Source organism: Pristis pectinata, chromosome 24 (assembly GCF_009764475.1).
Source record: "Pristis pectinata isolate sPriPec2 chromosome 24, sPriPec2.1.pri, whole genome shotgun sequence".
NCBI lineage: Eukaryota > Metazoa > Chordata > Chondrichthyes > Rhinopristiformes > Pristidae > Pristis > Pristis pectinata.
Window position 1 is genome coordinate 18900261 of NC_067428.1, and position 26053 is coordinate 18926313.

At 43.0% G+C, this 26053-nt stretch overlaps 1 long non-coding RNA gene across 1 annotated transcript in view; it reads right to left on the reverse strand.

Moving 5' to 3' along the window:
• The window catches only part of LOC127582656 (uncharacterized), a 106662-nt gene extending 80855 nt beyond the window's left edge, over nt 1-25807 (reverse strand). The window contains exon 1 of the long non-coding RNA XR_007958142.1: nt 25750-25807. This is a non-coding gene — a long non-coding RNA (uncharacterized LOC127582656). The remainder of the gene's footprint in view (nt 1-25749) is intronic.
• Between the last annotated feature and the right edge of the window lie 246 nt (nt 25808-26053).

Sequence of the window (26053 nt, forward strand, 5' to 3'; positions counted from 1 at the left end):
CGGGCTGTTTCCAGGGGCACACACCAAGACAGACATTAAGTGCTGCTGGAAGGTCATCAACTCGGTGAAGGACGCCCTTTGGTCTGCTCGAAACTGGTTGGTCTTCCAGCACAGTGAAATGTCCGTAAGGGAATGCTGCCAACTGACACATTCCAGGCTGCAGGAGTACGTGCTGAGGGACGCACTGAAGCTCGGTGCAGCCAATGCTGAGGCTCTGTGGTGAAGGACCACAGTCTGGGCTCCTTCTGCTACTGCACATGGAGGAGCTGAGTAGGGTGGGGAAGCCCCTTGAACAATGAAAGGGGTTTCACCTCAGGGAGCCCTGTGAGTAGCAATGGTGCTATGTTTGTTTGTGTTTTTGTTTTCTTTAAAAAGTTTACATGACTGAATGTAACAACCATGAATGTGAAAGTTTTTGCACTGCTCCTTCCTTTGTATATATTTTTTTATTATGAATAAAGTCTATTTTTGAAATTAAAAAAAAATCACTGGGAGCCATTGCCTACATCACTGGCTAATTGCAGGCTATAGATAATGGATTGGTTTTGCCCAGTCAAGGAGAAACAACTCTTAAGGTCGGTTTTACCTTATGTATTTACAGTGAGATTCCATAGCTATGCTTTAGTATGAACACAGCATTGCATAGTGAATACATGGTGGGGGTTGGCAGACAAGCTCAGAAACAAAGAGGGGCATTAAGAGGTTGTGCATGATATTAAATATGCGCACAGTGATGGAAAGTTCCCTTGGCCAATTTAACAAGGGGCTGATGCTTTCCTGAGTTGGTGGACTGTAAAGTTGGCTCTGAATGTAAGATTATCTCCAGCTTGGAGCCCCTCCGTCTCCTCCATTGTCTCTCCATTCCTACAGTGGTCTGTTCTCTGTGGTTCCTGCTTCTTAAGGAACTCCCTTCATTCAGCCCACAACATGCTTCTTTCCATTTAGTTTCCAGTCACAGTTTCTGGAAACTAAATCATTCATCAGGGTAAATTTAAGAGAAAAGAACAAACCTAAGCATCCCATTTCCCATAGAGTGGAAAGACTTGGCTGCCACAGCACTATATTTAGATTTTATGCAGACTGTGCCTCAGACAGCCTGAAGAAAGTGAATGAGTTTTTATTTCCATGAAACAAAGTGAAAAGTTGCAGTTTCTTTTCCATCTTTGGAATTTCAGTGGTCTTGTTCACCGTACCTCTTGTTCTACCTCTGCAACTTCTCCAGACCTACAACACTCCTCTAATTTTGGTCATTTGAATTTTCCTAATTTTTAAACATCGCTCTATCAGCAGGTCTACCTTCAGCTGCCAAGGCCCCAAGCAGCAGAATTCCCTCCCTAAACCTCTCTGTCACCACCTCTCTCTCATCCTTTAAGGATCTCCTTAAAATCTGACTCGTTGGCCAAGCTTTTCATCATCTTTCCTAACATTTGCGCTAGTTTCAAATTTTGTTTGATGCCTTTCCTGTGAAGTGACTTGGGATATTTTACTTTCTAAAGGTGTTATATAAATGCATGATTATGTTGTTGCTTTTATTGTCCACATGAATCCACATCCACAAAGCCATAGCTATATGCTGCCATGCGGTTGGATTGCTGCATACAAAGAACCAGAAACAACTGACGTCAGATGCCTGCCTATTCTGGTTTTGAGAGTGGATTTGCATAATACCTTTTATAACTTCAGGGAGTTTTAAAATATTTTGCAGCCAGTGAGCTACTTTTGAATCAGAGTCAGTGTTTCCTGTGAAATATTGGTCTTCAGCTGCTTGCTCCCACTGGATTGGTCTTGCTTAGCTGGTGGTAACATTGAGATAAACTGGTCTTCAGCTTCCCTAGCCAGTGCCGGACTTTGTGGAGCCAGAACGTCTGCAGCCCTGCCGACAACAGCTTGTGTTGTACTAATGTGATGCAACGTCACCACCTTGCACGAGTACACTGGCCAAACTGTCTTGGCCTGTATGTGGGTGCCAAAATAGTAACATTTGCACACACCCCTCCCTTGCAAACACATCATCTGGCTTACAGAAAGACCAACTACAGTATTCACAACTAAATATGGGAGAGGGCACAGTTTTCTTTCTGTCTCAATGTCCAGAATCCAATACAAGCACAGCTTGTTATTATACTACGGAGTCCAGTGGGTTTGTGGAGACCAGCAAGAGGTGTCTAAAGCTAAAGTGGAAGAGTGACTCACATACAGACTTTTACTTTATAGGCTGGATCTGGGTCAAGAAGAAAGTTCTCTTGAATTGAATTTAAAACTGAACCAGAGAAAAATAGCAACCCCTCCATAGGCTCTCTGTGATGTTTTATGCCTGCACGTAGAATTATGTGGAATTAATTAATTAATTAATTCAGAACTAAATGGTGCCTTTCATGGCCTTAGGACCTTCTGAAGGACTTCACAGCATATGGAATGCAGTTGTTGTTGTAATATAGGAATCACAAAGGCATTTTGCAAAAAATAAAGGGATAACGATCAGAAAATCTGTTTTGGTGTCAAGATTCGAGGCATGAATATTGACCAGGGCAGCACTTCATCAAATAGGGATCATTCACATCCACCCAAGAGGATAGACAGGACTCAGTTTAACACCACATCTGAGAGGCAGTTCATCTAGCAGAGAAGTGGAGAGAACTGAGAACAGGAGCAGGAGTTGTACATTTGGCCCTTTAAGCCTGCTCTGCCATTCGTCAAGATCATGGCCGATTTTCTTTCTCTTTCTCTCTCTCTCTCTCTCTCTCTCTCCCTCCCTCCCTCCCTCCCTCTCCCTCTCCCTCTCCCTCTCCCTCTCCCTCTCGGAGACTTGCTGTAATTTCAGCAAAAGGTAGGTTTGCCAACAGTCTCACATTCAACAGGACTTCCTTTATTCCTATAACAGATCTGAAGAGAATGTCCACTTTCCCCTAACCTGATTATAACAGTTAAGACCTGCATCAGGAAAGACCCAGCACCAACTCACCACTGGCTGTAAGAATAAATAGAAATTTGCCTTTTGAAGGCAGCTGTTCTCCAGTGGGAACTTCCAGGGACCAATGGAAGAAATCCTTCCTGACAAGGCACAAGCCGTGCTCACAAAACAAGCACCACTCAAAGGCTGGGCTTGACTCCAATATAACAAACTACCAAAGACTGGCATTTGACTTGAGACTGAAGGGAAGAGAGAGGACTGAGGAGGTGAGAGAAAGGAGAAAGGAAGAAAGAGGGGAGGAAAAAAGAAAGACGTGAAAGGGAGGAAGAGATAGAGAGAGGGCTGGAAGAAGTGGTAGGATGGAAAAGGGAAGAGAAGGGAGGAGAAGAAATGGAATAGACATGAAAGGGATAGATAAGATAGAGGCAGAAAAGTTGTTTCCACTGGTACGTGAGACTAGAACCAGGGAACATAGCCTCAAGATTCGGGGGAGTGAATTTAGGATGGAGATGAGGAGGGTCTGCTCTTCCCAGAGAGTAGTGAATCTGTGGAATTCTCTGCCCAGGGAAATGGTAGAGGCTACCTCATTAAATATATTTAAGACACAGTTCGATAGATTTTTCCATAGTAGGGGAATTAAGGGTTATGGGGAACAGGCAGGCAGGTGGAGCAGAGTCCACGGCCTGATCAGCCATGATCTTGCTGAATGGTGAAGCAGGCTCGGCAGGCCAGATGGCCTCCTCCTGCTCCAATTTCTTATGAATAAGAGCAGGAGTAGGCCATTCAGCCCCTTGAACTTGCTCTGCAATTCAACATGATCATGGCTGATCATCTATCTTAATCCAATATTCCTGCGTTCTCCCCACACTCTTGATGTTTTTGTGTCCAGAAATCTTTCTGTCTCCTTCTTAACTATATTCGGTGACTTGGCCTCTACAAATTTTGAAGGAGAGAATTCCACAATCCATCACCTCTGAGTGAAGAGAGTTCTCCTCCCCTCAATCGTATCTTGAGATTGTGACTGCTGGTTCTAGACCACCCCAGCTATGGGAAACATCTTCCCTGCATCCAGTCTCTCCGGCCCTGTCAGAATGAGATCCCTCCACATTCTTCTGAAACCTGGTGAATACATGTCTAAGAGGGGAGAGGAAAGTGAAGCAAGGGATGAAGGTGGGAGCTGGAGGGAGGGGTAAGGAACAGGTTTGTTAAAATAAAAGCAGAAAATATGAGAAATACTTAGCAGTTTAGCCTGCATCTGTGGGAAGAGAAATAGAGTTAACATTTCAGGTCAAAGATGCTTCATCAGACCTGGGAAGGACAGAAAATAAGATTGTTAAGCTGCAGGGAGGTTAGGGGAAGGGGAATGTCTCTGCTAGGGTAAAACTGGGGATAAACAGTAAACAAGGTTATCTGGTCAATGAGTGACTGGGAGCAGTTAGAGAGTGAGAACACAGACAAAAGAACATAAACAAAAGAATGTAGGAGTTGCGAAATGCAGAGCAGGAAGACATGTCTGGCAGGTCAGGGTGGGCATGTTCTTTACTCCCAGAGGGAAAAAAAGCAGAAAAGGAAACACACGACAAACAAGCTGAGCCAGTATCTCAGATGGATGACTGATGCAGACAGAGAAATCAAGTTACTTTAATTTGTAGAATTCAGTATTGAGTTCAGAAAGCTGCAATGTGCTCAGCCAGATGAGATATTGTTCCTCAGGCTTTCACTGGGCCTCACTGTAACAGTGCAGGAGGCTGCAGACCAAGAGCTCAGAGTAGGAGTGGGATGGAGAATTAAAGTGGCAGGTAATGGAAAGTTCAGGGTTAACCCTGCAGACTGAACACAGAGGCTCCACAAGGCGGTCGTCCAATTTGCATTTGGATTCTCCAGGGTAGAGGAGACCACATTGTGAATGCTAAATGCAGTACACTGGATTGGAAGAACTGCAAGTGAATCACTGCTTCATCTGGAGAGACTGTTTGGGTCCCTGGATGGTGGGAAGGGAAGAGGTGAAAGGACAAGTGTTGCATTGCCTGTGGTTGCAGGGAAGATGCTGTAAGCGGGGGGGGGGGGGGAACTGGGGGAATAGAAACGTGGACCAGGGGGTTGCAAAGGAAATGGTCCCTGAGAAATGCTGAAAAGGGAGGAGAGGGGAAGTTGTATCTGGTGGTGGAATCTCTTTGAAAGTGTGGAAATTGTGGAGAACGATCTGTTGAATGTAGAGGCTGGTGGGGTGGAAGGTGAGGACCAGGGGAGCTGTCCTTGGAGGAGAGGGACTGAGAGCAGAGGCATGGGGAATGAATTAGATGCAGTCAAGGGCATTGTTAACAATGGTAGTGGGGAAGTCACAGTTCAGGAAGAAGAAAGAAATCTCAGAGGAACATAGGGTTGCTACCCCTGGGCTGCCCTATATGATATTGGTACAGAATGCTGTGTAGCTGACCCACATAGCTAGCTTGGAAATCAGTCCAGGCTGGATTTCTACAGTGGTTGACAAGCTTGTTGGTTCACTATTGACCTCAGAAATAAAAGTCAACTTACCTTGGGAGCATTCCTCCCAGCGTGAATGTTTGGGTAGCGTTGGAAACCTTCCAGCAAGGCAAAACAGGGGGTCCACCCACACCATCCCACCCAGAACTGAAGTACAGCATGAAAAGACAGATGAGAACTTGCCCTGTCCGTCAGCTCCAACCCACTTGCCCACCTCTGCGTCAGGGTTAGTCTCTACGGTGCTTACAGCATTATGGAGAAGACCCTGGATTAGTATCAATTAGGAATTGGAATCTGATCCTCATTAATTTCAATTGCAGCATCAACCAACTCAAGGTCAACTGAAGATTGACTTTTTCTCTCTTTGTGGTTATTGAAAGTTAATAATTTTCATTTATTCTTTCTGACTCTATTTCTAGGTTTCTTGTGTCTCAAATTCCAATCAAATGAGTCACTCTTTGTCTGGATTTACATGTGCTGAAATTATCCTGCCTTGAACAGCATTGCATGTTTCTTATACCATTACATCACAATAACAAAGCAATACTTCTCGCCTGAGCCATTAAATAAATGGAGAGCCGTATACTTCCTAATGGCCTGGCTCCTATTTTTAATGGCCAAGTGCTTCATTTCTGCCAATGGCCTTTGCAAGACAACTGCCAAACTAAAGGGCTTTTAAGTTTCAGAGATTTACTCATTTTAAAGGAGTGTTCCATTCTATCCTGTCAAGATCCAAAGGTGATGAGTCAGCTAGTATTACTGTGAGTCTAGACTCTATAATCAGATCATTTTAGTATAAACATAATTTTTAAAAAAATTTTATTTACAGCGTGGTAACAGGCCCTACTGGCCCAACGAGTCCGCGCTGCCCATTTTTTAAACCCATATTAACCTACCCATACGTCTTTGGAATGTGGGAGGAAACCGGAACACCTGGAGGAAACCCACGCAGACACAGGAGAACGTACAAACCCCTTACAGTCAGCGATGGGAATCGAACCCCGATTGCTGGCGCTGTAATAGTGTCGCGTTAACCGCTACGCTACCGTGAGTTTTTCTGAAAGTTATTTTCTTACGCACTTCACAACATTTCTTTCTTTGTTGAAGTGAGATTCTGTGAACACCAGGTGGTCCCCAGGATCTTACCCAGGAGGGTTGAGGCAGCCCCTGAGAGTCTTATTCAACTGTGGAGTGCAGCACACACAGGACCAACTCAGTCCTTGCACCACAATTTCCACCAAGAGGTTACTGAATTAGAAACAGCATCACAGGGTGGAAGGTTTCCTCTCTCCACTCAATCTGTTTATGATTTCACTTCAGACTACAGAAGAACCACTCTTCCTGCTGGGTGCAGGACCATCGGTGTGCCAAACCCGGGCTGCTGAAAGGAGACAATGTGTGTCTTACTGCCACCTTGGTTGCCAGCCTGGTTAAGCAAACACCCGCCAACAAGATAACTGTGTAAAAGAAAGCCCTTTCTAAACCACTGGGACTGAGCTGCCTATAAGAGAGCCGTGTAAATATTGATCCCTTACTCCTGGTGCAGGAAGATGCAAACAAACTCAATGTTAGAATTAGCAATAAAGGAGTAGGAGGTGGTCATTCATCCACTGAGGCTATCCATGATTTGGATTTTTTTTTAATGGCTGATCCCCTCATCTTAGTTCTTTTTTGCTCCATATTCCTTCAACCTTACAAAGATCTCTGAAACTTTAATCCCTTTAGCTTTGTGCAGTACTGAGTGGCCTACTATGATTTTCAGAGTGATGAAATTGATAAATAATTAAATGCTGGGGCAAATCAAGTGCCATGGGGACTAGATAGGGAAGCAATGAAGCTCAACAATAACGTTATTGAGTGGACAAGCAGGCTCAAGGAGACTACTGTTTGCTCCTAGTTTTTAGTGCAAGCTGAGGCCTTGCAAGTCCCAGGTTTGAAATCACACTGGCCTGATGGACGTTCACTAAGCTGCAGCAAAAGCTTGTCTGGTCAGCTATCATTTATTTTACAACTTTCAACTTTCTGAACTTATCAGTAGGATTTCTGGTTACGTTTCACTTTCCTATAATCCAATGGCTAGTTTATACTGAACCATTTAGCACTTCAAATGTGTAAGACCACAAGCACTGGAAATTAGAACTGCTTTTAGTAACTCAGGAAACTGCCACTCAGAACAGGAAGCTTCTAGGTTTCAAGTTCACACACGAGTTACTCAGAAGAATCTGAGTAAAACAACACTCCATTGCACCACCCTGTTTCCCCTTCACCATGCGCCTGTGGGGAATCACCTTCTGTTGAGAACTGCTTCTATTTCAGGAAAAGAAATAACATCTCATCTGCTGATGAGCTTAACCAATACTCTGAACTCAGAGTATCCTCTGCTGAACAGCAGTCCATAAAATCGCCTCTGGGGGTTAAGCAGAGGGACTGGAGGTCCCGTGACCCAGATGACAGTGCAGGAAGAACTGATCAAAGCAGCCAGTAGTCAGATGTAAACATAAACCAAACCCCAACAGGAAGCTAAACTTCTGATACCAACATCTGTCCGGTTGTGACTCAGACAGTCCATTTCTTCGGTGAAGTGGCTAAAGCTCCAAAAATAATTGGAATAATTTCCCTCAATGACCTCATTGCACTTATTCGGTGAGTGGCCAATTAGGTTTTAGGTTCAAGTAGTGATGTAGCAGGTCCAGCCAAGGTGGGAACAATAATTTCACAATCAGTGTTCCCAGGCTACACAGACTGGATTACATTCCAACCTACCCACCAGTGACCCTGCATAAGTGGCTGTTAGTCAAGGCTGTACTGGAGTTAGCTGGAAACAACCAGTTAACATGCTCTGAAGTCTGAAACTTAGGCAAGGCTATCAGGTTCCTGAATAGCTGCAAGGAGTCAGGGAAAAGGAAGGCAAATAGTCAAGAAAGGAAAAAAATTGAAATGTGTGTGTGTACTTTAAAGAATGGAGTACATCACGTTTTATGACTTTGATATATTATTGTACCAGACGCTGCCATTTAGTTTTACATAAATAGTTAATTGTATATAGGTGACATCAAGAAGTATGGCATCAAGTAGTAGTCAAGAATATGTAATACAATGCATTCACAGTCACACAGGCAGGTTGAAGCAACAATTGCAGAACAAAATGTAAGACTATGTATATGAGGTCCAGCTGGCGAAATGATCTGCTGGAATTACTGGACTGGATACTTTGGACATGCAGTGAAGAGTTCAGAAAATGAAGAGCTCAAAAGATTAAGTGAATTTACAACCGTATATTGGCGTAAATAGTTAAAGCGATCCTACAACTTCATACATGTAAAGAGTTGATGGTTTGAAATGAAAATGGAATATATTGGAAACATTCAGTAGGTCAGAAAGCATCTGTGGGAAGAGAAACAGTTAACGTTTCAGGTCAAAGACCCTTTGTCAGTTCTGTTTCTATTTCAAATTTCCAGCATCTGAAGTTTTTTTAAATTTTCATTCCAATTGATGGTTTGCAGTAACTTTTTTTTAAGAGGGGGACGTAATGCAGTGTATACAAGCATAAATAAAGTTCTAACCATCAAGTGTAATATGTTGTATGACTTCGTTACATTATTGAACCAGACTTCACTGCATTGAGAGCTACTGCCTTCAATAAAGAATGTTGTCTTGATAACTCTACACCCGTTATTTACAAAAAGAAACACAGGACTTATGGCAAGAAAGAATTGCACTTATATGGGACCCTTCATGACCTCAACCCTTTCAGTTAATGAAGTAATTTTGACATGGACAAGATGAGCTGATTGTCCTCCTTCTCTGACATAAATTGGTATGATTTTGGAGAACAGTCACTGCTGTTAAATGGGAAACACAACAGCCAATTTACATAAAAAAGGATCCCATAAACAACAATGACTAATGACCAGATCATCAAGCTCAGGGTTTGGTTCAGGGAAAAATGTGACCTAAGACATTTCAGTAATTTCCATAATCTTTTTTTCAAAACAGTGCCACTGGGTCTTTTATATCCAGCTGAGGGGCCAGGCAAAGCTCCTCAGACTGTGCAGCATTCTCATGGTATGCACTGGAGCACCAGCCTAGATTTTGCGCACAAGTCTCTGGAGTCACCCTTGAACCCGCAACCTTCTGAGCCAAGAGATAGGAGTATTCGAGGCTGATTGAGCCAAGAATGACCCTTCATGACACATGCATAACATGATGAGCCATGCATCATGGCTTCCCTTTTGAGTGCAAGTACAATCAGAACCTTTTGCCCACCTTAAAAGTCTGATCTTTTAAAACTTTCAGCTTTTGTGGAAGCAACATAGTGGTACAACTCATTACATCATTGTACAGACATTCACATTTCATTGAGAGCTCCTGCCTTCAATAAAGGATGTTTTGTTGATAATTCTATATTTGTTGTTTGCCAGAAGCAACACAAAAACAGTTTACAACAAGAAGAAAGTTCTTTCCTACTCCTGAAGTAAAGTTGTTGACATTGATCTCATGAATACCAGCAGCTCAATTAGCCATTCATTACACAAGAACATCAATGTGAACACATGCTTGGACCTGATGGGCCAAATGGCCTGATTGAGTGCTGTACATGCTGTAGTCAATAGACAATTGACAGGCCATGGAACTGCATTGGGAGGAGGTATTATTAGCACTCAGTCCAATTCTATCTTCTGCTGACATTTATTACAAAGGTAATTTGGTTCAACAGGTCATACGTGGATGCATGCTGCACATTACCTCCTTCCACCTATGCTTATATAACCCTTTTAACATTCTCCCCCTATTTCATTTTCTGCAGGGGTGGTGCTCCTACAAGTGTGTCACATGTCTTTCTTGATTGAAGAGTTTGGGGGTTTTGGAGGGGTGATGTGTAGTCTGGGTGAGTAGCTGCAGTGTGTTTTGCAGATGGTGTACACTGCAGCCACTGTGTGCTGGTGGGGGAGGGAATGAATAATTTGCATGTGGATGGGTTACTATTCAAACATACTGCTTTGTCCTGCGTGGTGCAAAATAATGCTGGAGCTTCACTTATTCAGGCAGATGGAGAACATTCCATCACATGTGTGACTTGAGTTATGTAGATGGTAGAATGGATTTGAAGTGTCAGTGGGCAAGTCACTCACTTACCTCTGACCTGCTCTTGTAGTCACAATATTCATGTGGCTGATCCAGTTGAGTTTATGATCAATTGTATTCCCCAGATATTGATGATGGGGGACTCAACGGTAGAATCTCGAGGGTATGTGGTAAAAAACCTCTCTTGTTGCAGTTGGTCATTGCCTGGCACTTTTGTGACATGGATGTTGCTTGCCATTTATTAGCCCATTCCTTAATGTTATCTAGATCTTGCTGCTTGCAGGCATGGACTGCTTTATTTACTGAGGAATTGCAAATGGAATTGAACATTGTACAATGTACTGTTATTGTTTTCACCTGTACTACATCAATGCACTCTGTACTAACTCAGTGTAACTGCACTGTGTAATGAATTGACCTGTACGATCGGTATGCAAGACAAGCTTTTCACTCTACCTTGGTACAAGTGACAATAATAAACCAATACCAATACCAAAACATCTTGATATCATATGGCAAGTTGAATTGGCTGAAGACAGGCTTCTTTGATGCCAGGGAGGAAGCCAAAATAGATCATCCACTTGGCTCTGTGGATACTGAAACATTTGGTCTTTGTTTACTCAAACAAACCCTTTCATAACCTTAAAGGCCTTGATCAGATCATGTCTCAGTATTCCCTCTCCGGAGAAAAAGCCACATCCTGTTGGCAGGACTCTGGTCAGGGAAGGTTGGAGAGCAAACCCTGTTCTTTAGCCGAAAGTCCATGTTGAAATCAACGAAGTTAGAATTTCTCTCTCAATCTCTCTTTCTTTTCCTGTCCCAATGTTAAAGTTTTTGAAATATTTTCATTTTCTGCAAGGCAAATTTTAGAACTGAAAGTGTCCAAACCATCTGGTATTCTCACTATTTCATTCTCATGTCCAACCATGGGATTTGTCTAAATGTGGTAACCAGTCTCTAGTGCAGCATGTCAATAATGTGATGATACTGTATCATTGCCACGAGGCTTAGTTTGCTGACAACAGTCAGCAGGAGCAGTTCATTGCCTAGAATACTTTATCACATCATTTCCCTACTCAGTATTAAACCACAACCTTTTTTTTCCCAGCATAAATGTTTTTTGGTGTCAGTTTCAATTACAGTCTGTTATTTTGCAACATTCATAATGAACAGAATCATTTCAAGAATATTCATTCAGGGAATACAGAACTCAGGAGGCAAACCATTTTACTCATTCATAGTATGTAGGCTTTGCTGATAAGGTGAGAATTTACAGTCTTTCTCTAACTGCCCATAAACTGAGGGTGCTCCTGGCTTTTTTCACAAACCAGTTAAAACCACATTGCCCTGCATCTTGAGTCACATACAGACCAGACCAGGCAAGGTAGGTAGATCTCTATCCTTCCAGGTTATTCACGAACAGATAGGTAGTTTCAATGTTCACATTACCTTTCCATCTTATTTTTGGATTAGTTAACTAAATTTAAATTTCACATCTGCTTTGCTGGGATTTGAACCGGCCACCAGATTATTATTTATGCATCTGGATTACTGGTCCAATGAACATTATCACTACTTGAAAAGCAAAACACTGCCAATTTCTAGCAACTGCTGTGTTCTGCATGTCACAATTCTGCACTTCTTTTTCTCTCTGCACTGCACTCATTCACCCTCCTCTAACTGCATTCCTCCAGACTGGTCTGTCATGATCAACAAACATTCATTTCCCTCTTTCGAACAGTGACAAAAACAACTGTGTCACCGGGACAACCCTGGTCTCCGCCCCATCACAGACATTCCCTTTGCTCTCTCCGCTCCTCCCCCAATCTGCAACTTGTTTTCCAACTTTGCCAGTTCTGATGAAGGATCATTGACCTGAAGTACTAACTCAGTTTCTCTCTCCACAGATGCTGCCTGGCCAGCTGAGTGCATCAGCATTTTCTGTTTTTATTTTCAACAAAACCACTGAGCTCTGCTTCATTCTCAAACAACTTAACCCTTGGAATGCCAATGCTTTCAGTTGGAAGAGGTCCTGAGATCATACTGTACAGCTGGTCAGGCTCAATGCAAATTAAGAAGTGTCCTGTAACTTCATCTGTCTCCAGCTGGTGCTCGGAATTTTGGTGTTCTGGTCCAAGATTGAAGGCCTTGCAATTGCACAGTATCTTTAACACCCAAGATGTCTAAGGTAGGGCTGTCAACCCTTCTAGATTATCTGGGATCTCCTGAAATCAAATTAAGTTTCCCTCAGACTACTGACAGCAACCCAGGCATGTCTCTCTGCCAGTATAGGGGAGATTCAGCCCATGGATTGAATCTGTCCAAGGAGACATGTACAGGGAATGAACCAGCCAAACTGGTGAACTTGGACTTTCCCATCTGACACGTGTGAGTGCAACAATAAGAGTTGCACCTGGGCAGAGATAATCATCCTCCTCCCCTGATACGGGGCACAAGGGGTGCGCAAGACAGATGACGCAGCAGAGGGAGACAGCCCTTACTGATGGTGAGTCACAGAAGGAAGCCTGGGTTGGAGATGTTCAACCAATGGCTGGAGATCTGTTGTTAGTGGAGTTTCATCATGTCTGATGTAATTACATCTGACATAATAGGATACATGTTGAAACCTCCTGGCATAGATCTAAGCAGAGTTAGCAACCTTACTCCCAAGGTGCTTTGCAGCTATTAAACTGTAGTCACTTTTCTAATGTCCAGAGCAGTGATTTTGAATCCAGCAGTTTCTTATAATAAACAATCGAGGGACAATATGTATTTTTTAAACTGGTTTTAGTTGATAAATGTTGGTTAGAATACCAAGAACAGTGCCACAAGGTCTTTTTGGAAGGAAGAAATGGCCCTTATTTTAATGTCACATCTGAAAGATGCATCTTCAATGTGTCAGCTGGAAATGTGTGCAAATTTCTGCAGTGGAACCCGAATCAAAATCTTCTGACTCTTGGATGAGAATTTACCCATTGACCCAGTGCAGTCATTCATACCACCAGCAGGCAATGTTATAAAGAACAGCTCTTTCCAGAGCTGCAGGCTCACAAAACTTAAAATGTGAGAGCTAGAGAAAGGGCAGAGTTGCTGAAAGCGCAGTGTCAGGGAATGCCACTTTGGTTGCCTGAGACAGCATCATTTGGTGGGGAGCTCAGGACATCCAGTGTGTTATGGAACATTGTATTTCTGCTTCAGCAGAGCTACGAGATGTTGTTAAAGGTGTGAGGAGCGACAGTGGTTGGGTTGACGATGGTTAAGGCAGCTACTTGTAGCCACATATTAAGTTATAAAATGAAGCTTAGCCACATATTGTGTTATAAAATGGAGTGTTATGGACTGAGTGTGAGGCATTGTGGGATTAGACCACATTTCTGTATAACTACAGCCACAGGATGCCTCATTATTAATTTGATTGGATTAATGTATGTAATAAAATTATATCATGATTTCTCCTTAAATGTGTAAAAGGTGGATGATTTCCTTTGTTCAAAGGAGAAGTTTCCTGGGAAATCCAGCAACTTACTCCCCACCAGTGTAAAACAATAAACCTTTGACAATTGCAACGGACTTGGGTGTTGAGTGACATTTTGATTGTTTGACTTCCTCAAAAAAACAAAGGGTAGGACTGGTCCTCGGGTTGAGATTCTAAATTGGAATAAGGCCAATTTTGATGGCATCGGAAGGGATCTGGCAGGCGTGGATTGGGATGGGCTGTTTTCTGGCAAAGGGATGCTTGGTAAGTGGGAGGCTTTCAAAAGTGAAATACTGGGAGTACAGAAACTGTATATGTTCCTGTTAGAATAAAAGGCAAGGCTAACAGGTTTAGAGAACCTTGATTACTGAGGGATATTGAGGCCCTGATAAAGAAAAAGAAGGTGGTGCATATCAGGTATAGGCAGTTAGGATCAAATGAGGTGCTTGAGGAGTGTAAGAAATGCAAGAGAACACAAGAGAGAAATCAGGAGGGTAAAAAGAGAACACAAGGTTGCTTTGACAGACAGAGTGAAAGAGAATCTCAAGGGTTTCTATGGCTATATTAAGAGCAAAAGGGTAGCAAGGGACAAAATTGGTCCTCTTGAAGATCAGCGTAGTCATCTATGCATGGAGCCGAGAGAGATGGGGGAGATCTTAAACAAATTTTTTGCATCCATATTTACTCTGGAGACAGACACAGAGACTATAGAACTGAGGCAAAGAGTAGTGAGGTCATGGACCGTATCCGGATTGCGGAAGAGGAGGTGCTGGCTGTCTTGAAGTGAATTAAGGTGGATAAATCCCCAGGGCCTGACAAGGTGTCCCCTCGGACCTTGTGGGAGGCTACTGCAGAAATTGCAGGGGCCCTGGCAGAGATATTTAAAATGTCCTTAGCCACGGGTGAGTTGCTGAAGGACTGGAGGATAGCTAATGTTGTTCTGTCATTTAAGAAAGGCTCTAAGAATAAGCCAGGAAATTTTAGGCCAGTTAGCCTGACGTCAGTCGTGGGTAAATTATTAGAAGGTATTCTGAGGGACAGGATATACAAGTTTTTGGATAGACAGGGCCTGATTAGGGATGGTCAACACGGCTATGTGGTACGTCACATCTAACTAACGTTATAGAGCTTTTCAAGGAGGTTACCAAGAAGGTCGATGAGGAGAGGCAGTGGATGTTGTCTACATGGACTTTAGCAAGGCCTTTGACAAAGTCCTGCATGGGAGGCTGCTCCATAAAGTTAAGTCGCTTGGCATTCAGGATGAGGTAGCCAATTGGATTCAACATTGGCTTAGCGGGAGAAGCCAGAGAGTGGCAGTAGATGGTTATCTCTCTGACTGGATGCCTGTGACTAGTGGTGTGCTGCAGGGATCAGTGCTGGGTCCGTTGTTGTTTATCATCTATATTAATGATTTAGATGATAATGTGGTAAACTGGATCAGCAAATTTGCAGATGACACCAAGATTGGGGGTTTAGTGGACAGTGAGAAAGGCTATCAAAGCTTGCAGCATGATCTTGACCAGCTAGGAAAATGGGCAGAAAAATGGCTGATGGAATTTAATGCAGACAAGTGTGAGGTGTTGCACTTTGGGAGGATGAACCAGGGTAAGACTTACACAGTGAATGGTAGGGCTCTGAGGTGTGCGGTAGAACAAAGGGACCTGGGAATACAGATCCATAGTTCCTTGAAAGTGGTGTCACAGGTAGGTAGGGTCGTAAAGACAGCATTTGGCAATTTGGCCTTCATAAATCAGGGCACTGAGTACAGGAGTTGGAATGTTATGTTGAAGTTGTATAAGACTTTGGTGAGGCCGAATTTAGAATATTGTGTGCAGTCCTGGTCACCTACCTAAAGGAAAGATATTAATAAGCTTGAAAGAGTGCAGAGAAAATTTAAAAGGATGTTGCCGGAACTTGAGGACCTGAGTTATAGGGAAAGGTTGAATAGGTTAGGACTTTATTCCCTGGAGTGCAGGAGAATGAGGGGAGATCTTATAGAGATATACAAAATTATGAGGGGTATAGATAGGGGAAAAAGCCTGTAGCATTCACTCTCAGGTTGGGTGAGACTAGAACTAGAGGACAAAGATTTAGGGTGAAAGGTGAAATATATAAGGGGAATCTGAGGGGAACTTCTTCACTCAAAGGGTCGTGCGAGTGTGGAACGAGCTGCCAGCGGAAGTGGTGGATGGGGGGCTCAATTGTAACATTTAAGAGAGGTTTGGATAGGTACATGGATGGGAGGGGTTTGGAGGGATATGGTCTGGGTGCAGGTAGATGGGATTAGGCAGAAGATCAGGTTGGCATGGATTAGATGGGCCTAAGGGCCTGTTTCTGTGCTGTAGTAGTCTATGACTCTATAATGTAGCATGTACTTGGTTCCTTCTCGATAACTGTATCACAAGCTGTGTCAAAAGCAATGCTCCCAGGAAGTGACAGCTTGGACTGCTGGTCTGTGCTGTCAGTTTAACTTGTCTGTGACGCCGACAGCAGTACTTCTAGAATTAGAAAGTGGAACTCTCTGTAACAGAGTGGTTGGAACAAATAACTTTGATGCATTTCAGGGTGGCTGATTGAGGGGTGGGTGGAGGCTGCAGAGAACCTGCAGAACAGCATAGAACAGTTGAAGCAACTGGTCTGATTCTGTGCTGTACATTTTATTCACTTCGGCACCTTTGGATGTGGAAGAGGCAAAATTATCACATTTTTCTTTCTCCCAATTGGAATCCACTGTCTTCTGGTGAAAGGAATGTGTGGGTGAACCTCAGGGGAGAAGGATTTGGGCCGAACAGCAGTGCATCCCACAGTTGAACTGCTGTATCTAATTAAACAATCTTCTCCTCCTATAACAGGCAGACAATTAAACTGGCTGAAGGAATTTAATTCCTTCTCCTGGTGGCATTGCCTCATGGTGGGCTTTCGCACCAGGAACAAAACTCACCAGCCAACACTTCTTCTCATGTGAACCAAGACACTGAGTAACACAGGCAAAGTTTAAAAATAAAAAAAAATCATTGATATCTATCTAATCTCGATATACAGGCCAAGGAAAGATCAGGTTTTAGCTGAAACTGGTTTCAATGTCAGCTTGTACAGTTTCTTGAAAACAAAGCTTTGTTTTAATATGTTTGGAATCAGCTGAGCTGAGGGAACTCCTTTACTATTGACTGCCTGACGTGCTGGGGTGTGGAACACACAATACAACACCTGCAGTATGAGCTACTTTCTACCACTGATAAGGAACAGCTTTTGGCATGGTGTCTCAGACGTTCACAGCTGGACAGGGGAAAGGAAGGAACAGGCCTTTGTGAGTCACACTATAATTTGATGCAAAAATGACATCCCCACGTAACCACATAGAAAGGTTTCCATTTTTCTCTGCACTTTGAAAGAATGTCTCATATCTCAGGTTGGTTTTTGCATTAAAAAACCCCCAGCATTCTTACACCTACTGATTAGTTAGTAATGTCACTGAGCTACTCCTGCAATGATCCGTACAACTTTCTCATGTTTTAGCTTCACCTTTGAGGCTTTGATCATACAGTTAACTACACCTCCGCCCTCTCAAATTCTCCTCCATGAAGCATCTCGCAATACCAACTCATTCCCTGACCACCTCCTCGCCCTCCTGCCCACCTCTTTCACAAACAAACCTGAATTTTGTATCTACTCCCCAAATCTTCATATCTCCATCCAGTGATTCCATCGCAAGGGGGATGCCAGCAAATGATGATTTACCATTGCTCATCAAATTTTTTTGTTCATTAGCCAATGACTCATGTTCATAATGATCCGCCATTTACTTGACTACGTTGGACACACAAGGTGAAGCCAACACCAGCCTCAGCAATAGGATAAAGGACAATGTTCACACACACACAGGACAGGAAGATGTATGCACTTTGCTATGGCACTCTCCACAGCAATCAGCCGAATCTCAACATCAAACTTCTCCAATAACAAGTGGCACTTGAGCAAATTACAGGTTGTGAGGGGTGTGTGGTTGGGAAGGGACTGTGATGGGGAGGTGGATAGGGGTTGACCAGCACACAAGGAGCTGTACTTACAAAGAAGGCTTTCAGGAAGAAAACTGGAGAGCACAGTAAACTAGTGTTCATGGTCTAGGGTGCTAGGCAAATGCTGCAATCTACTTGGGAGCATGTGTTTATATCCTGCCCCTTCCAGAGATTGTGCCTCTTGTGAAGTGCCAACTGCACCAGGGGTGTAAATACTTATAAGTCCAGTTAACTTGTTAAATATGGAAGTAAAAAGTTTACCAAGAATACATTATTTGATTCAGAGATGTATTCACTTGGAAGTTTAGCTAAAGGTACCTGTGCATATGAGGTTTTGAGCCCCAATTTATACCAATCGACATTTTCATTATAACTCATGAATTGAGAAAAACGCATCAAGATTAGATACAAGTAAGTATGCTTCCCTTTACATGCTAACCTGATCCAGGCTAAGAGGTGCCACCGATTAAGAGACCATACAAGATCCTAACTTGTGCTATGGCAGGTTGTGGGCACAGTCCAATTACATGAACAGTATCCGATGTTTCATCTCAGGCAGTGAGGGGTAAAAATTCAAGGATGTGCTCAAAACGTCCTTGAAGTGCAACATCCCCACTGACTCAAGAGAATCTCTGGTCCACCACCACTCTAAGCAGATAAGAGCATTCGGGATGGTATTGAGGCCGTGTATCAGGAACACACTGAAAGTCTGCACCATCAGAAGAAGGAGTGCACCACTCCGCAAACTACACCCCTCCCACCTGCCCCGTCAGCCACCTTCTGCCCCATTTGTGGAAGAGTCTGCAGCTCCCACATTGGCCTCATTAGCCATCTCAGAAACCACAAAACCAGAGCAGAATCAGGTCATCCCCAGATTACCTAATAAGAGAAAGAAGTTGCTTCAATCAGAACCACTGGTATTCAGCAATTGAAAATAAGATATGTCTTGCAAGGAAACGTGCACGGTCCGGACTCACTGACGGACTCAGAAGGCTCACCCTGGGGTCTGGTGACAGAGCCCTGGCTTGCTGGAGAGATCACTTCATTTCTACACTATGTTAGAATTGCCAAAGGATCCAATACCTCTCTGATCTCAATGGGATTGCAGAGCACAGACTTAGGAGGCAAAAAGGAAGTTGAGTAACATAGGGAAAAGAAATAATTGCTTTTCTTTAACATTTTAATGATATGTGTTTTATCTATTTTTAAATTATCTTTATTTTTTATAAAATATTTTTAAAATGTCAGAGACATATATTGAAATCAATGGCAACTTCCACAGCCAGTAAAGCCCTCCAGCTTTGCCAGCTGCCAAAGGCTGCAAGTAGTCCTTCAGATGTGAGGCCCTCTCACTGCCTCACCCAAGCTGGCCAGCTGACATCCAGGTACTGCCCAACTCTGGGCAGAGTGGGCCATCTGTTTCTAGCCCAGGTAAATATAGGTGTGATTTAACTGCAAGAAGCAATTCTGAGCACTATTCCGGGCCAGAATGACCCGACTCCTTATTCCTGGCATGGCATCTGCTCTCTTGCAAGGTCACTTCAGTTTGGCATTTCTGACCAAGGGGCAAAACGCTGCCAATGTTGTATATCTGAGATAAAAACAGAGAACGTTGGAAATACTCAGCATGTCAGTGGCATCTGTGGAGAAAGAACCACAGTTTAACAAAAGATCAGTCTCTATGGATGCTGCCTGACTTGCTGGGTATTTCCAGCATTCTCAGTTTTTATTGGTGGTTCTGATGTTTGGATGAGGGCAGATAGACAAACATAAAGGTCGATGTTTCTGCTGAAGGGGTAAATAAAAAGAATTTGCCTTCAGAGTCATAGAGTTGCACAGCATTGAAACAGGCTTTTCGGCCCACTGTGTCTATGCCAACCATCATGCCTATCTAAACTAATGCAACTTGCCTGCATTAATTCCATATCCCTCTATGATTTGGTCATTCAAGTGCCCATCCAAATACCTCTTAAATATTGTTCCTGCCTCCACCACCTCCTCTCACAGCTCCTTCCAGATACCCTTTAAACCTCCTCCATTTTAAACCTATGCCCTCCAGTTTTAGACACCCCCTATCATGCCAAACAGACCGTGGCTATTACCCCTATCCATGCCTGTCTTAATTTTATATACCTCCATCATGTCACCTCTCATCCTTCTTCAGTCTAGGAATAAATATCCATCCTATCCAATGTCTCTTGACATCTTAAGCCCTCCAATCCAGGCAACGTGCTTGGCAATCTTTTCTGCACCCTCTCTTAGTTAATCACATCCTTCCTATAATATGGTGACCTGAACTGCACGTAATACTCTAAGTGCAGCCTAACCAACATTTTGTACAATTTTAAAAAAAATTTTATTTACAGCATGGTAACAGGCCCTTCCAGCCCAACGAGTCCGCGCTGCCCATTTTAAACCCAAATTAACCTACCCATACGTCTTTGCAATGTGGGAGGAAACCGGAGCGCCCGGAGGAAACCCACGCAGACACGGGAGAACATACAAACTCCTTACAGACAGCGACGGGAATCAAACCCCAGGAATCGATCGTGCTAACCGCTACGCTACCATGCCGCCCTCCAACATGATCTATATCTCATCATGTTCTTACATTAGTATTTCTTGGTATAAGGTGTTTAAGCATACTCTGGAGTTATTGAAAGGTGCTATATTAAATGCAAGTCATTCTTCTCTTAAAGTGCTTCAGTGCCAATTAATTACTCCTACAGTTTAGCCACTTGTTGTTATCTAGACAAACATAACAGTTGTGTTTGCACTTAGATCACTCAAACAACAAAGTTAAATGACAGGTTAATCTGTTTTTATTTGGTGCTTTTCGTAATGGGGACATAGAGGATGCTGGCAGACCATCCTGTTTTTCTTTGAACGGTACAGTGGGATCTTTCAATAAGGGCCTTTGATTCATGTCCCATCTAACAGCACAGTATCCTGCCATTACACAGACTTGTCAGCAAGAGAAACTCCTGGATCGAGCTTGAACCAAAAACTGTTGGCTTAAGAAGCAGAAACACAATAGGCCAGTACACAGTCACTGTTCTCTCACAATCCATTGCAAAGGTGTAAAGCACTGAGAAAAGTGAGCATTTTAAGTTCCTATTGGATCAGAGGAAAATGCAACCAGCCATGTAAAACACAGTCCAAGGAAAATACTTCTGGTTCATTCTAATCTATGCTGAGTTCAGACAGGAAGCCTTTCAGGCCTCATAAAGGTGAATATTAACATGTGGCATTGGACAATCACAGCACATGCTAGGTTGAATCTTGCAACACTTCAACAAATTTGTCACACAAGAAGGGACTTGAATAAACCCATTGATGATAATCCAAACCTTTGAAACTATGAGATAAATACAAAAGATGACAACTGCACAGATCTAAAGCATTACACAAAACTTAGGGGAAGAAATTCATCTTGGTTCCTGCTGCTGCTTCAAATATGAAAGGAATCTTCAAGGTCTTCACAGATCAGTGTCACCATTTACATGGTTAATTTGACTTGTTGGCTGTCTTAGATACCTTCGCTACAATATATTATCAGCAGTTGGTGAAAGGTCTCTGAACTAAACCCTGATGACTCACTAAAAAACTCATGAAACCACAGCTGCATAATCACCTTGGTAAAAATGCAGCGAATCTTTAAAAAATCCTACAGTCACAAAATACAGAAACCTATTTTGCACAGTATTCACATACTGATAGCACAGTGGAGACTGTTCCATCCACTGTAACAATCTAATCAGTCGCACTCTCCTGCTTCTTCTCAATCCTTCAACTATTTATTTGATTTATTTATTAAAAACACTATTGAATTGCTTCCACTACACGTACAGCAGTGCATCCAGATCACAACTTGTTGCTTAAATCTTTTACCCTCATGACAGCTCTGGTTCAAACATCTAGTTGCAACAAAACTTGACTCCTTCAGATAATGATTCTGCCATTCACAATTATTCCTCTGCTAGACCTTGCTTTTATTTGTCCTTAAACCATCATTCCCTCCCTTCCATTCCTTTGTCCTTCCCCTCCCTCGGCTCTCCATTTTACCACTTCTTGAATCTTGGATTTGTTGAGTTTTGATGAAATGTCATCATCCTGAAACGTAACTCCTGTCCCTCGTTGTGGATCCTGCCTGACCCAATTGGTTCTATTGTGGATTTGTTTTTTATTTCAGATACCAGCAACTGCACTATTTTTGTGGCAAGAGGAATTTTACAAGGAATTTACTGTAATGGCAAAGTAGCATCTGCGGAGAGAGAAACCAAAATAATGCTTTAGGTCCATGAACTTTCATTGGAAATAATCCAGGAGAAACCACCATTGTCCATTTCTAGCTCCTCTGATGACCTGGCAATGCCTGCGTTTATTGCCCAATTGCTTTTGAGAAGGTGGTGGTGAGCTGCTTTATTAAATGGCCACAGTCCTCCTGTCCTCCCACAGAACTGTTGGGCAGGGAGTTCCAGGCTTTAGATCAATGATGATGAAGGGATGGTGATATATTTCCAAGTCAGGATGGTGAGAGACTTGCAGGAGTACCTGTAAGTGGTGGGATTCCCATGCACATGCTGCCCTTAAGTCCTTCTTGTTGGAAGGGGTCATGAATTTGGTTGTTGCTTTGGAGTAGCATGTGTGATGAATGATGCACACTGCAGCCACTGTGTACTGGTGGTGGAGGGAATAAACGTTTATGGTGGCTGAATGGGCCCCAGTTAATTGGGCTAATTTATCCTGAGTTGTCTCTTAAGTACATTGGTTAAAGTGATTTGAATCTCATGAAGCTAGAAGGTTTAGCAGCTAAATCACACAACTGTGTAAGAGACCTTCACCTTCAACAGCAAGTGTGTGGGATCACATTCACCATTCCGCTCCCTTTGAGTAATATACCATCCTGACATGGAAACTCATCGTTCGCTCTGCTGGGTTAAAGTTCCCAAACTCTCTTCCTATTTGCACTATGCGAGCCTCTGCTTCATATGTCTGCCCAAATCTTGGTCTGTGAGAAAATCAGGGCTCATATTAATGCACAGTGAGTCAGTCAATGGTATCCTGATTGGAACCTAAAGTTGGTTTCGAGCCCCATTCCAGAGATCAGGCCAACACTCCTTAAAAGAGCTGAGGAAGTCCTGCATGGATGGATGTCCCCCAGCCATCACAGGTGGATTGAAATGGTCACAAAGATAAGCAAGTGGCCTGGCTCACATAGGCAGATTAGTTAGTCATCTGTTTCCTACACTGCCAGCACATCGCTGTGCAGAAATTAGACGACACAAAAATAGTTCATTGCCTGTAAGGAGCGTTTGAACATTCTATGTTTTATAAAAGGACAAACCCACCAATTTCTTGACGCAAACGGACTTTTGCGAAGTTCAAAACAGCAAGGAATATATTTCTTTTTCTCACCTGCAATATCATTTGTCACTAACCACACTTAAAGCATTCCAAATAAAAATCAAAGGCCTCTATTGACCCCTCATATTGTGGCACATGCTCATTTGTTGCTAGTTCATTGCTCTGCAGATTCGTGGAGGTTTAGTTGCAATAACAAGATGTTGTTATTCACATGTTCCAAAACAATGTGGACTATTGCAGTATTTGGTTCCAGTCAATCTTACTCCATAGTCACTGTTATAACCTTTGTCATATCAATACAGAAAAGGAAATGAGCCACGTGCTGTTCACTCATCTTTCTCGCCCCGACCCCCCTCCTTTATCCCCCTCCCCCTCCTTTCTCCCCCTGCTGGTAAACCTGAACTATGGCAACCCAAGGCAGACAAGCACAATGAATTGCACAACTCAATATACTACAATCAATATACTAATATCTGAACAGGAGTAGGCCATTCAGATCCTTGAGCTCGTTCAGCCATTAATTACAAATCATGGGTGATCTACCCCTCAACATCCTTTACGTGCCTTTGTTCTACATTTCTTATACCCTTATCCAGCAAAAATCTATTGACTTTGGTGTTCAGAATTTCTTCAGCATTTTCAACTTTTTGGGGATGCAAGTTCCAGAATTCCAGTTTTCATCATGTGAACAATTGCTTGCTAATGTTATTCTATCCCATCTCACACAGATCATTGTAAGATGACATTTCCCAGAAAATTTCCTTCACTGCAGTATTCCCTTCACCGTCTCTTACCACTTATCTACTCAGCATCTCCCGATATCCTTTAGGCTGCCATAACTCCCCTCTTAATCCCATCACAGTGTAAAGGCCCATCTAATACACCATAACTAACACCTCTGCAACTTGAAACTAAATGTTTTTCTTACATTACCAGTCCTGATGAAGAATCATTAATCTCTGTTTTTACCGGGGCATGGTAGTGTAGCGGTTAGCATAACGCTATTACAGCGCCAGTGACCCGGGTTCAATTCTGGCCACTGTCTGTAAGGAGTTTGTACATTCTCCCAGTGTCTGTGTGGGTTTCCTCCAGGTGCTCCGGTTTCCTCCCACATTCCAAAGATGTACGGGTTAGGAAGTTGTGGGCACGCTATATTGGCGCCGGAAACATGGCGACACTTGCTGGCTGCCCCCAGAACACTCTACACAAAGATGCACTTCACTGTGTGTTTCGATGTACATGTGACTAATAAAGATATCTTATCTTGAAATGTTAACAGAAGGGATATCAGGGGCAGCTTCTTCACGCAAAGGGTGGTGCGTACTTGGAATGAGCTGCTGAAAATAGTGGTTGAGGCGGGCAATTAGCAACATTTAAAAGCCAGCTAGATAAATACATGGATAGGAGAGGTTTAGAGGGCTATGGGCCAAACGGGGGCAGATGGGACTAGCTCGCTGGGCAACACAGTTGGCATGGACGAGCTGGGCCAAAGGGCCTGCCTCCATGCTGTATAACTCTATGAGATACCGACTGAATGCTGTTTCCAGCATTCTCTGTTTTTATTTCAGATTTCTAGCATCTGCAGTTTTGTCCATTTTCAATCACTTTGGTTCTGTTGGCATTGGCTTTCTCAGTCTGAAGGATGACTCATGAAGTCACTCTGACCTTTCTGCATCTTGTCCTGTCACTGTTTACCGGTTCTATGATCACAACAGCCTATTCTGTAGCCAATACATTATTTACACAAATACATTTAAGATCTATTGGTAAATGTCACCCTGTTATAACTACAGAATAGGAATGGACATTGGCAGGCTCTGAATAGTGAAGAACAATTATTTAACATATTGCTCATTTGATTACAAGATAGATGTGGAGTGGAGTGAACAGGAAATGGAGTGAGGTCACATCCAGGCTGCAGCTAATGTTTTGGAATGGACTGGAATAAATTTTACAGTTCTTAAGTATAACAGCAGCATATTAATTAGTTCTTCTCCCAAAATTAGGAGCTATGACTATACGACTATGAGACGATGGGAAGAAAGTCTCATCAAACAACAACTGCCACCACCCCTCCCCTGACCCCTTCAAAAGGTTTCAGAGTGCTGCATGCTTCATGAATCAGAGCATTCCCATGGCTTTCTTGGCCAAGACTGAGGATTCCATTTTGGTGCTCACACATGCAGAGTCCTCTGGTACACTTCCATTTTGTTATAGACTGACATAATCAGCAGTCTATTCGCTCCCAGGTTATTCAGAACCAAGTCAACCATGCTCTGTCTTCACATTGTCTTTCATCAGGTATCACTAGATTAAGCTCAGGGGTCCTGAGACCACACGTGGCATACATTTTCAAACGAAACTCAGATCAGTTCACTTGGCACTAAAGCAAGATTAAACCAAGATCTTACCGTAGAGGACAGAGGGTAGTGGTTGACGGGACTTATTCTAGCTGGAGGTCTGTGACTAGTGGTGTTCCTCAAGGATCCATACTGGGACCTCTGCTGTTTGTGATGTATATAAATGACCTGGATGGAAATGTAAGATAAAATATCTTTATTGGTCACACATACATCAAAACACACAGTGAAATGCATCTTTTGCGTAGTGTTCTGGGGGCAGCCCACAAGTGGTGCCGCGCTTTCCGGCACCAAGTACATGGGTGGGTTCATAATTGCAGATGATATGAAGATTGGTGGTGTTGTGGATAGTGTA